The sequence below is a fragment of the Stegodyphus dumicola genome, chromosome X1 (assembly GCF_044657685.1).
Source record: "Stegodyphus dumicola isolate Sdum_Otavi_A_Nest chromosome X1, ASM4465768v1".
NCBI lineage: Eukaryota > Metazoa > Arthropoda > Arachnida > Araneae > Eresidae > Stegodyphus > Stegodyphus dumicola.
The window spans coordinates 171290560-171302538 of record NC_140780.1 but is presented as its reverse complement, the minus strand read 5'-3'; the positions used below and the strand labels follow the sequence as shown (position 1 = coordinate 171302538).

Sequence of the window (11979 nt, the reverse complement as noted above, 5' to 3'; positions counted from 1 at the left end):
ATGCCTTTTATTGCTTGTTACCTTGTTTAGCCTACTTTAAGGTCGATGACAGTTATCAAAAATTTTATAAATTTTCTCCCAGTGAGAATAATTTTCCTAAATGCTCCTGCCTGTACAAGAGAAAAATAAAAGAAGCAAATATGCTAAAGAAAAAAACTTCTTTCAAGGAGTAGTTTTCTAAACATACTTTACTAAATTATAAAATCGAGCAGCTAACATAAATCAAAACGTATACGGATTCCAGTATTATAATTTTTACGTTTTTGTTATCAAATGATAAATTTTCAGGAAAATGACAGCTGTAACTTAAAATTTTATAAATGAACCAAGAAAATATAATAGCTTTCAGGTCTTAAATATTTTTATTGACATCTCAATTAATAGGTCACTAGCATTGTGTGTGTGTGATTATGGCAAAGCCTCGAGGGCTATCTGCCTAAGGGGAGGGATGCCTTCGTGGAGGACTTTCTAAGGGAAACTGGCTCGTATACACGTTACACATGGGGAAAACCACGAAAACACCCATGCAGCCAGCCCGTTCGCGGGATTCGAACCTCGGACCGAACTACCAGTGTTCAGCGACTTTACCGCTCGGCCGCTGGTGGGCTCTTAATAGGTCACTAGATCTCCGGTCTTTAAATAACCGTTATTTGACAAAAGCAGCGAAGTATAATATGCCTGAATAACTGCTTATGTGAGATAATGTTGTTAAGAAACTGCATTATTATAAGGGATTATGAGAGGATAGGATATCGAAAGATATCTTAAAATGAAACAGATTAGCTTCTAAAATTTGCGGTATATTCATAGAAGCTGGAATGAACTTGCAGGATTTCCCTCTGTGTAATTCTAAGTTACAGTTGAAAGTGAAGAATCTTAAGAACTAGTAAGCGAATAATCGCTTGAGTTCGCGTACAGGAACCAACAAGTAAGAAGAGTGAAATAACCCTTTATTAGTTCACCTAAAGTTTAACAAAACTTCGTCTTGGAGTTGTACAATAAAGCTGACACTTGGGCTTGAACTTAAGAGGCTAAGAATTATAAGCTGATATAATACTAAGCTAATCTTAACTAAGCTAAGTATATAAGCTAATCTTAACAAAAGAGATATAGCCGAAGCTATCAAAATTCTAACAGAGTTGGCCCCTTAACGTTAATTGACTGCGAAGCTACCAACGGCCTAAAGTACGGCCGAGCGTAATAGTAACTTACGAGAGAGTAGTCTAAAAAGGCGGACGCGTGCAACCAGAATATCTGGTAGTTCTCTCACTAAGACTTTAGAACTTCGCGTATCGCTCATCCTCATTAGCATTCAGACGTGATTCTAAAACTACGTTCTGGCCGGAAGTGGTAAGTTGAAGTAAGAATCGATAGGAATGGAAGTTTAACTGTTAATAAAATTAACACAATCCTTACAAACTAGACACGAATGTGTTTAGATCTATTGATTTTATTAATCTTGCACCCATTAGTGGCTGAATAGGTTAGACAACTGAGCATTAGTAGTTCGATTGGGATTCGAATCTTGTCAAACAGCTGATTACATGAGCTTTTTTGTGATTTTCATTAGGTGCAATAGAAATACAACCCAATTTTTGTAAGTTGTAGAGCTATTAGGTTAGTTGGAAGAGCCGGAGAGATGAAAAAGTAGCAACCGCCTTCGCCGCGAATTGAACCACGGACCTCTGGAACACCGGCCCAGCGTGCTACCGTTACACCACGAAGTCACACTAGGGAAGTGGGAGAAATACCTTATATACTCCCCTTTTTAAGGGGCGACTAGGGTTTTAGGGGACCTAGTCGCCAAATCCTGGGTGCGGAGAATCATCACCCACAACCCTTTTAGTTCAGGCGCCACTTATTAGAGCTATTAGGTTAGTTGGAAAAGCCGGAGAGATGAAAAAGTAGCAACCGCCTTCTCCGGGAATCGAACCACGTACCTCTGGAATATCGGCCCAGCATGTTACCGTTACACTACGAAGGCACGCTAGCGAAGTGGGAGAAATACCTTACAAAGTCGTCCATGAGGACATGTCTTCCCTTAAACATACAGTCTTAACGTGATTTGTCATAGATAAACTAATCCACATAAACCAAGTTCAAATTACATATGACAAGGATGAATTAGTTAATGACTTCTAAAAAAGAGTGCAAAAATAACATAATAATAATAAGGGCGAGCAAAGACTGCTGTTGAGCTAAGAAAATTACAAAAGTATACTTTTTAGCTTTGAAGGTATATTTAATCTGTCCACAGTCATTAAGTGATAAGTATTTATAGTCTGAGGAAAGCATAATACGCTAAGTGAAATTTGCAGCCTCTGTTATAGTGACTACAAAAATTGACGTAGGCTGGTGATAGAGGCTAACAAAGGCATGAATTGCAAATTAAAGCAAGTTATTATCGAAAGCGTTATAATACCAGTATCGAGAAACTTGTGCAAATTTGGAGATTTCCTTTTCAACGTGATTTAACTTCTCGTACTTTTAAGTTCGTAAATAGGTCTCTCAAGCAAAGACAAATCATTGAAACTGCTTGGCCCCGGGATTCGCTAGAACAACTGATGAAATTCTAAAGATCAAAAACCAAAGAACTAAAGCCTTCTAGCCAATGAACTCCAAAGAACTTCTAAAGAGAGATTTTTTTTTGGTTCAATCTAGCGTTTCTCCTTGGAAGTTCTTTGTTTGAACCCCGTAGACAGTCATGGAGAAATTATTAAAAAATTATCTTAAGGAAATTTTTACAAGAGACAATCATGAACGCAAGAACTTGTTTCTAATCTGAATTGTAAGCTAGATGTGATCAAAAGACTGCAAGCTGTAAAGGGAATACAATAAAGAGCTAAAAATTTTCTGTTGTTTCTCTTTTGAGCCAATTCTAAATTTTAGTTTCTTATCATCCTAATAATTTGAATCATCATAAAATTGCTGCAAGTTTGTGACATTTTTCCAAATACTTTTTTATAACTAACAGATTCTTTTTCAAGGTTATATAACCAGAAAATATGTGTAGATTTAGAAGCTGCTAATTTTGAATAGATAGGTATAATCTTTTATAAAATAAGTTCAAATAGCAAATAATCTTTCAGAGCATTGTGACTGAATATTTTCATTTTTTGATTAGGCACTCTAACAGGGCCAATAAGTTTCAGGATTTTAAAATTGTGATTTTGACAGATTAACACAGTGTGTAGCCTTATATTTTAAATTAAACTGCACGTGTAAAAATTTCGCAGTCAGGTCCCTGAGCGCAACCTCACATTTGTACAATAACCGTCCTACTTGAGTTTAAAAGCAATAGTAAAATCCATTCGTTTACCACAGCGACGCATTTGTGACCCAATGCAAATGTATTCTTTCGTATTCTAATAAGGTCATGTTTCGTTCGCGTAATGAAGAACCGAATGCTTGAGTAGAATACAAAATCTAATGATGACGTTCAGTCCCCCACCCATGTACTAATAGACAACCTAAAACAATAGACTAATAACTAAAAAGAAACAGGAAGTTTTTCTGCTCAGTTTCATTTCCTGATAAGGATGCTTTTTGAAACATCATCGTGATTAAATCTTATTTGTTTAAATTTATAACGAAGTTAGAAACTTATTCGTATGCTTTGGATAAATATTATAATTTAATGTTATTAAAAACGAAATATTTGATCAAAATATTCTTTTTGAAATTCCTAGAATCTTCACAATGCACATTCGTTTTCTTAATTAGCTTTAAAGAATCCTTAAATTAATCTATAATATATCTTTTGCATTCCTTGTTTTCAAAATTTCACTTATGCATTCAAATTTTGGAGGCAACTTATATGGTACTGTAGTGGTCTTATAAGGTACTTTTGATTATCATTTATATGATACAACTTATAAGGTACATCAGATTTTACGGAGCAGGAAAACTGAAAAATCAACTGCTGGGATTCGAGCTATAGATCTTTAGTCGTGCTAGCTACATACACTACAAGAGCATCTACGGAGAGAAATGCACTAATTCTTTATGATAATAAGAAATTTAAAGAACGAGGAAAGTCTACGGTTTTGGTTGCTCATTTAATCATATTTATCTGCGAATTAAATGGTTTTGGATCTGATATCCGATAGTAATAAACTTTTATAACGCGCCCAACGAAAACTGAATTTTTGCTACATGATGGGAAGTGACTGTATCGCTTTTTATACGTAGAGAGAAACATACAGCTAAGTTCTCGTAAGGGGAGAATCTAGGCTATCCAGCCAGTAACGTAAAGAAGAAATCAAAAGAGTGATTTTCAGCTGGGATGTCTCGATGTGATTATGATACGAGGGTTCTGTGATATCTTGCTTATAAAAGAATCCATCACCAAGATTTCCAAACCGAAATCTCTCGAGCTGCAATGAGGACTCTGACCATCTTGCGTACTCAGGGCCTTCACGGTAAATGGTATTGGTAACCCAGGCGAGATTTAGATTGCAATAACCGCATTCATTTTTTATCAAATTTTTGTAATGCTAATAAATCGGATCTTTTCATGACTGGAGTTAAAACATTTAATTGCATACTTTAAAAAGCATGGGGTTAAATGTTTTGGGGAGTTAAGATTCGAAATGTTCGAATGGCGAAAAAAGGGCGAAGATTCGAATTTTATAATCTCGAATATTTTTATGTATTCGTGGGAGTTGAATAGCCGATCCTTAGTAAGGCTGAAAGCAGAAACTGAATGCTCAGTGATTATTTTAATTCTTTATTTCCTAATGAAGATTCCTTATTTTAGGTTCATTTTTTTTTCTTTTCGTGTTCATCAATGGCAAGTCTGCGGAGAATGTAAAGATTACATAGTTCTTTTTTTTTTTTTTTTTTTTTTTTTTGATTAGGGGTTTAGATTTATCTTTTGAGACGTCAATAAATCGTTATGTTTTTTATACCAAAGGAATACCAATAAAACTAATGACCTAAATATTTCAGTGTTCTTCAAGTAGTCCGTTTTCCATTAGCCATTACGATGGAACAAAGACCAATTCAGATTGCTTTGTTAATTCGTCCCATTATTTTAGGTCTTACAAAAAGTATTAAAATTAAAATATATGTAAACCAAATATATAATACGGGCACTAATTTTAGTGTATGCACTTTATGCTTTAAGTTAAACAAATTTAACCTGCTACCTACTTCAAATGTTTATTTTTACATTCTTACAGGATTGTTTGAAAATATTATTTGGATTAAATTCATGAAAATTGTTACCACTTGATGTGTAATTAAAATTAGCTTACTTTCATTAAACAGTTAGTAGTTTGTTTTTTCATTTTAAAATGCATAATTTTCTGAAGAAAATGATAAAATAATTATCTCGAGGTATCTTAATGTCTTGTTTACACAAGACTTGGAGGTTCGTGCAAATTTGATAGGCGTAATAATTAGCTAGAGTTATTGACTACAATGCCGCTTTTTATTCGAATAAATTTCTCCAGTGGCAGAGTAAAACCAGTCAATCCCGGAATAGTCTGTCTGATATGCAACATAGTAAATACAAGCCACTTCATGAAGTCATTTCCAGAGGAGGAGGTTCCTTTAGGTAGCTAGTTACTCGCGTGCTTTCCCTTGAATTAATCTAATATTGCGAGAGATTAATCAACTAATACAATTTGTTATACTGCAACAGTTTTTCGCCAATCTGAAGAGAAAAAAATTTAATCCTGCGATATTATTGAAATAAGACTAAAAAAGCTGATGTGTTCACCACAGGACTTCCTTGTACGAAATATTAAATTATACGCTCTTTTTCTTGGATTTCAAATAAACATATTGGATTGAATTAAATCTACTTCGTCGATAGCGCATAAACCACAACAGAATAAATTCACTCTTTAAAATTCACTGTATTTATTTATCATAGTGACACTCTGGCGCTAGGTTTATTTAACAGCGTTATATTTCATTCATTTTATAACTCAGAAAGCACAAAATTTACATTATCTGAAGAATTATCTAATCGTTGCCACATATTCTATTCAAATACTACAATAAATCTGAAACGATGTATAAAAGAAATTAAACAAATAATAATAATAAAAAAAGAAATAGTTTTTTTCACAGACGATTCAGTATTTCTCTTTCAATTAATTCAGTTCTCCCTTCGTGACAAAGCAAAAATACATAAAAACTCAAAATATCTATATTAAAAATTACGAAGTACATCGTAAACACTTATTTCCTCTAATAAATTCAAGAATGGATTAAGCATGGTTTAATTCGCAATAATAAATGAAGGCGTTATCTTTTTTGTTGCAAAGCTTAGTTTCTATAGATTGGCAACAAATCCACTATTCTGCTAAGTTTCAAATGTAAACAAACATGGCTGCCAATGGTAATAAAAAAATGTAAGCATCAATGGCCGCCATTAAAAAAAGGCTTAGCCGCACTTAAAAAGACTTTTCTATTGTTGATAATTTCAAAATTATTGCTGCACGCATGTTAACTAAAGGCATAAAAATCTTAACCAGAACAACATAATTCAATCATTTTTGAAACAAAAAAATGCACAATTTACAAACATATAAGAATAAAGAAACTGAGCTCATTGAGCCGAGTAACAGAGTGGATATATATATAAACAATGCGGTGTGGATATATATATATATATATATATATATCAATGAATTATAGGTCTGATCTAAAACATTGAATTCGAAAACAAGTTTTCCTAATACTTGCGCAATAGCTGCAAAGTAAGATAATAATAGTTTATTTACTAAAGAAATATTGATTATCTTATCTCCTAATATAAATTTAGAAAAATGTATCAAAATGAGGGAACCCATAAGTAGGAAGTTAAATTCCAAAAATTGTTTTTTAAAGGAACTTGAATGTAAATCATGAAAACACTTTTTAAGGGGACTTGAATTTAAATCATGAATAACAAAATTTCAAACATTGAAAAAGAAATAAAAAAATAAAAAAAAAATAAAATAAAATAAAAAAACAAGTAATTATCGCTATTTATCAGAAATTAGTTGATTTTTCGCGATTACAATACTTTCTTTTTACTTCGTACAAGGAAGTAAAGAGGAAAAAGCGATCATGCTGGAAAAAAAGATGCAGGTTCCGATATTTATGATACGTAATTGAGATTTCTCAGTAAAATGTTAAAATTCTACTTATTTCTGAACTCCAGTGATAAGGAATTATTACGTTCCCACCACGCGTGTTCTCATGACGTAAATGACTAGCGCGCCCAGTTAGCAGTTGGAAGGTCCATGGATCGTATCCGGCGAGTACACAGCTGATTTTTTTGCATTTCCTAGCTTCGAAAAACCTGACAGTTACTAGCGTCTGAACTAAAATGTAGCAGACAATATTTCTTCACCATCTGAATTTGGTCATATGGGTCTCAAGTCTCTTCGTGTGTCCAATACGTGAGAGAGAATTTAAGAAACTATCTCATACTTCCAAACGTGCTCTTGTAGCGTAAGTGGTTATAATGCCCAGCTAAACAACGGATGATCCATGCTTCGAAGCCTAGAGAGGAAAACTGATTTTCTCACATTTCTTGGCTTCGAAAAGCCAAATATTATCTACTCAGTCTAGATTTAAAAATTTATTATGAGAAAGTTTTTTTCACATAAGAATGTAGTAAACAGCGAAATTCCCTTCTTTGCAACAGTTTCAAAAAACATGATAATCAATGTCAAAGAACACTAGGTCCTTTCTCCTTAGGAATAAAAATTACCTTTACTTGTCTTCTGTGACCTCGTTTCACTCTGAATATAAAACAGACCATAGATAGCTAACTATAAAAATAATTTGAACTGATACTTAAACATAATGAAGAATGCTAAGAGAAATTCATTTCTTGCTGATCTTCGAAATCTTGATATAGTAAACATGCATGGCAAAACAAAAACATCAAGCACTACTCTGATATCTTTAAATAATGTAACTTACTTTTTCAAAAATTGAATTAATACAGAGGTTTAGGAATAGAATAAAATTTTAAAACCCGTCCAGGCATGTATAAACCTATACAATAATTTTTGTAACACATTTAAGTAAGCGTATATATTACGTGTATCCTGAAATAAGTCCAAGTAAGGCATTATATTAAAAGAATAAGACTCCAGGTGTAATAGAGGCATTTTGGTATAATAATCAAGAAATACCTCTTCTCACGATAGTTTTGGAAAATTTAGGGTTTTAGAGCCAGTTGGGCGAGGGTTTGCGGCTCTTAATAAATTAGTTTGGATTTTAATAAATTCTTTTTTAAACTTTAATACATATAATTATAAGCTATCGTAGATGACCTTTCGTCTTTCTTATATTTACTTAATGTGATTTCGCTTATTGTGCATTAGGTGATGGATTAATTAATCGCGTTAAGTGAAGTTTTACTGTACATGGGTTAAAGAATCAGATTCATTTTAATTTTGTTTGGGGGGGGACAAAGTGTCATCGGTTATAATCCTCATTATCTCAATCGGTTATAATCTCAAGTCGACTGACCAAACTTTGGCCTGGGGTTAATTTTACTTTCTGTATTTTATTCGCAAAGACATTTTATTTTGTACTTGGTAGTGATTACTCGACCTATTTAAACCTCAAATAAACAGTCTGACATAGTTATCTACTTGTAAAACTTTTGCATTCATTCACTATTCAAATCCTTTTAGCCTACAGCTTAATACTTCGTTTCTTCTTTAATATTTTTTACCGATTAACGCTCACCCCGTTAACTGCAATTGATATGCAGACAGTTTGACAACGCATGGGGCGTTAAACAAAAGCAACGAATTCATGTCTCATGAGAGGTGCATTTAGATGAGGTACAGACCAGTAAGTCAGATAGGTATCAGTTACTGTATCATTTACAAACCAAATGTTTCGTAGCGACTTTTATTTGGACTTTTTTTCAAAATTTAAGTCGAGTTGTCGTTGTTAGCTGACGACTGAATTGTAGATGGGGAGAAAAAAATCACTCCAATTCTACACGTCAGGCGTAAAAGTTAAAAGAACTTCGCATTAATACTATAGAATAAGGTCACTTAAGACTGTTAAATATATTCCGGGATGTAAATGATTATTATTATGACTGAGAGCTGATAAAAATGAGCTCTTTAAGAATTTGTTTTCCAGAGAAAGAAATCTTGATCGTTAAGACTGATAGTGAAGTGGCAGAAGTATCACATAATTGATCAGGGCAAAGCACGGGAGATCTATCTGCCTAATAGAAAGAATGGTTTGGAGAACTATATTTTAAGGGCAACTAACTCTTATTAATTTCCATATTGGCAAAACAGCAAAAACGCTCATACAGTCACCCTTTCACCATAATTCAATCTCGGATGGAACTACCATTGTTCAGTGTTCTTATCCACTCAACTAGTCTGTGGCTTAATTATGGGCTTATACAACATTTCTAAACAATATTTCTTCTATAGCATGCAAAAAAAAAAACTTTTAAGAGTTCATACAAAATGTCAGACAGTATCGTAACCTGAGAAGAGTAATTAAATCGGTTAGGTATAGGAAGCAGTCTCTGTGCTTAGGAAAAAAAAAAAAAAAAAAAAGAAAAAGAAAAAAAAAGAAAAAAAAAAGAAAAAAAAAAATCTCGGAATTCTTTGGACTTTTTCACAGAATTTTTCAACTTAACATAAAGATGTAAAACATAATAGGATTTTTTTCTTTCTATCTTAATGTGATGTTCCATCCATGTAATGGCGAGCATGCATTGCATTAGATACATTGCATTAGATGCTCGTATATCACAGCCCTATTAGAGCACTAATCAATGCAATGCTTTAATATGAAAAGTTAATTAGATACACATTTCATATATTTTTTTGGATTTAACTTTTTAACATCTTAGATTTATGGTGTGTCTAAGAATAGTCTGTAAAAAGGTCCCATTAGTTAATTTTTACTGAAATTTATGGAATAAATCAGTCAGTACAAATCAAATATTAATAAAGGAAGAAAATATCATTATTTCCTTTCTTATAGTAATACTATAATATCTGACGTAACACTTTCTACAACTGATTAGCCATCAATTGTGACGTATAAATTGTTATCTTTATAGAACTTCACCTGGATCACTAAACACACAAGTAAATGCTTTTGGTTTTAGTGAGTATAGAATGCAAAGGCTGTCTTCCCAAGGAGAGGATGCTTTCATAGAAGAATTTATAAGAGAAATTCCTTCGAAATACCAGTGTTCCACTCTGCCACTAGTAGGCCAAAAATAAGTGTATGGGAACTAAATAATTTATTAGTCATTTGTAACTTGTAACATCTAAGTTAAATCAACCGGAAATAATTTTAAATTAGAAACTCTCTTACTTTTGCAGACCAGTTAAGGCGCGACATACAACTAGGTAACAGTCGCCATCAGTGATGTACAGTTCACTAAGCTTCTTAAACTGAAGTGGTAATTTGATGGCTTAATTCTCACAATCGCTAATCTACCAGTAGCTGATTGAAATCTCATTCGCTGCAGTCAAGTCCAATTTCTCTTACAGAATCTTTTCTTTGATTCTTTACAGTAAAAGCTAGGTGAAGTACTTATATGCTTACTCACAAGATAAACGAAAAGCTTAGATTAAAATTGACTGTAACTATTATAACATATGCAACACAGCTGCGAATCATCATCATCTTGTTTTATACTTAATTAGTCTTAACATTCCTGGAATGAGTAATAGCATTTAGAAGAGTTAGAAGTGAAAGTTAAAGCAATTTATATATAACTTGTTAATAAAATTTAGAAAGAAGAATTATTCTGTAATTGTCAAAAAATAATGAATTAATTTTTTATAACAGCTAAACAAAAAAGTATCTAGCATTACAGATTAACATGAGGTAAAATTTAAATGTGCCACACATGACGCAGAATTTCTGAAATGCACAGCAAAATGGAAAATTGTTCTAACATTTTCCTTAAAAACTAACTTTTTCCTTAACTTAAAAGTAGAACTAACCTTTTTTCTTTTCCATTAAACTATTCTACATTTGCGAAACTGCTTATCAAACTAAAATAAATTTATTATTATTCAAAATGAGGTTCTAGAGACATTAGGTATTTTGAAAGCAAGAGAGATTGAAAAATTAGCAAACGCCTTCGCCGGGAATCGAACCCCCGGACCTCTGGATTACTGGCCCAGCGTGCAGAACCACTACACCACGAAGGCACGCTAGGAAAGCGGGGGAATAACCTTATAAGGTTATTACTTTTTAAATGTGAATGTTATTAGAATGTAAGCGAGAATACATTTATACTCTATTATATTAATTACTACATTTCTTGATTAGTCAAAAGGCGATTTTAAAATCTTTTACACTTAAAGATATACTTAACCAGAAAATCAGATTGTTCTGCTTTAATACACAAAAATATGGCATTATTACTTCGAAAATTTTATTTTTAACCCCCGGACCTCTGGATTACTGGCCCAGCGTGCAGAACCACTACACCACGAAGGCACGCTAGGAAAGCGGGGGAATAACCTTATAAGGTTATTACTTTTTAAATGTGAATGTTATTAGAATGTAAGCGAGAATACATGTATACTTTATTATATTAATTACTACATTTCTTGATTAGTCAAAAGGCGATTTTAAAATCTTTTACACTTAAAGATATACTTAACCAGAAAATCAGATTGTTCTGCTTTAATACACAAAAATATGGCATTATTACTTCGAAAATTTTATTAATTTAGAGAAAATCGGGATGTTAAATGCTATTTTTATCAATATGTAAAATGATCATTCAAATTTAAAACGTATATATATATACGTTCCTTCCGATGGGATATAATGACTCGACGCAGATGTGAGGATAAGTTATAAGCGTTATTTGAAAAGTGATACACCGCAAATGTGATTCGACGCAAAAGTGAAGATCAGCTATAAACATCATAAACGCCCGTGGCGTTATTTGGAAAGTGATACACTGCAAATGTGATTTGACGCTAAAATGAAGATAAGTTATAAAAATTA

At 32.8% G+C, this 11979-nt stretch overlaps 1 non-coding gene across 1 annotated transcript; it reads right to left on the bottom strand.

Annotated features, from left to right (window-relative positions):
* Positions 1–11093: 11093 nt before the first annotated feature.
* Positions 11094–11168, bottom strand: TRNAT-AGU (transfer RNA threonine (anticodon AGU)). The gene has a single exon. It is a non-coding gene; the product is annotated as a tRNA-Thr (tRNA).
* Positions 11169–11979: the final 811 nt, after the last annotated feature.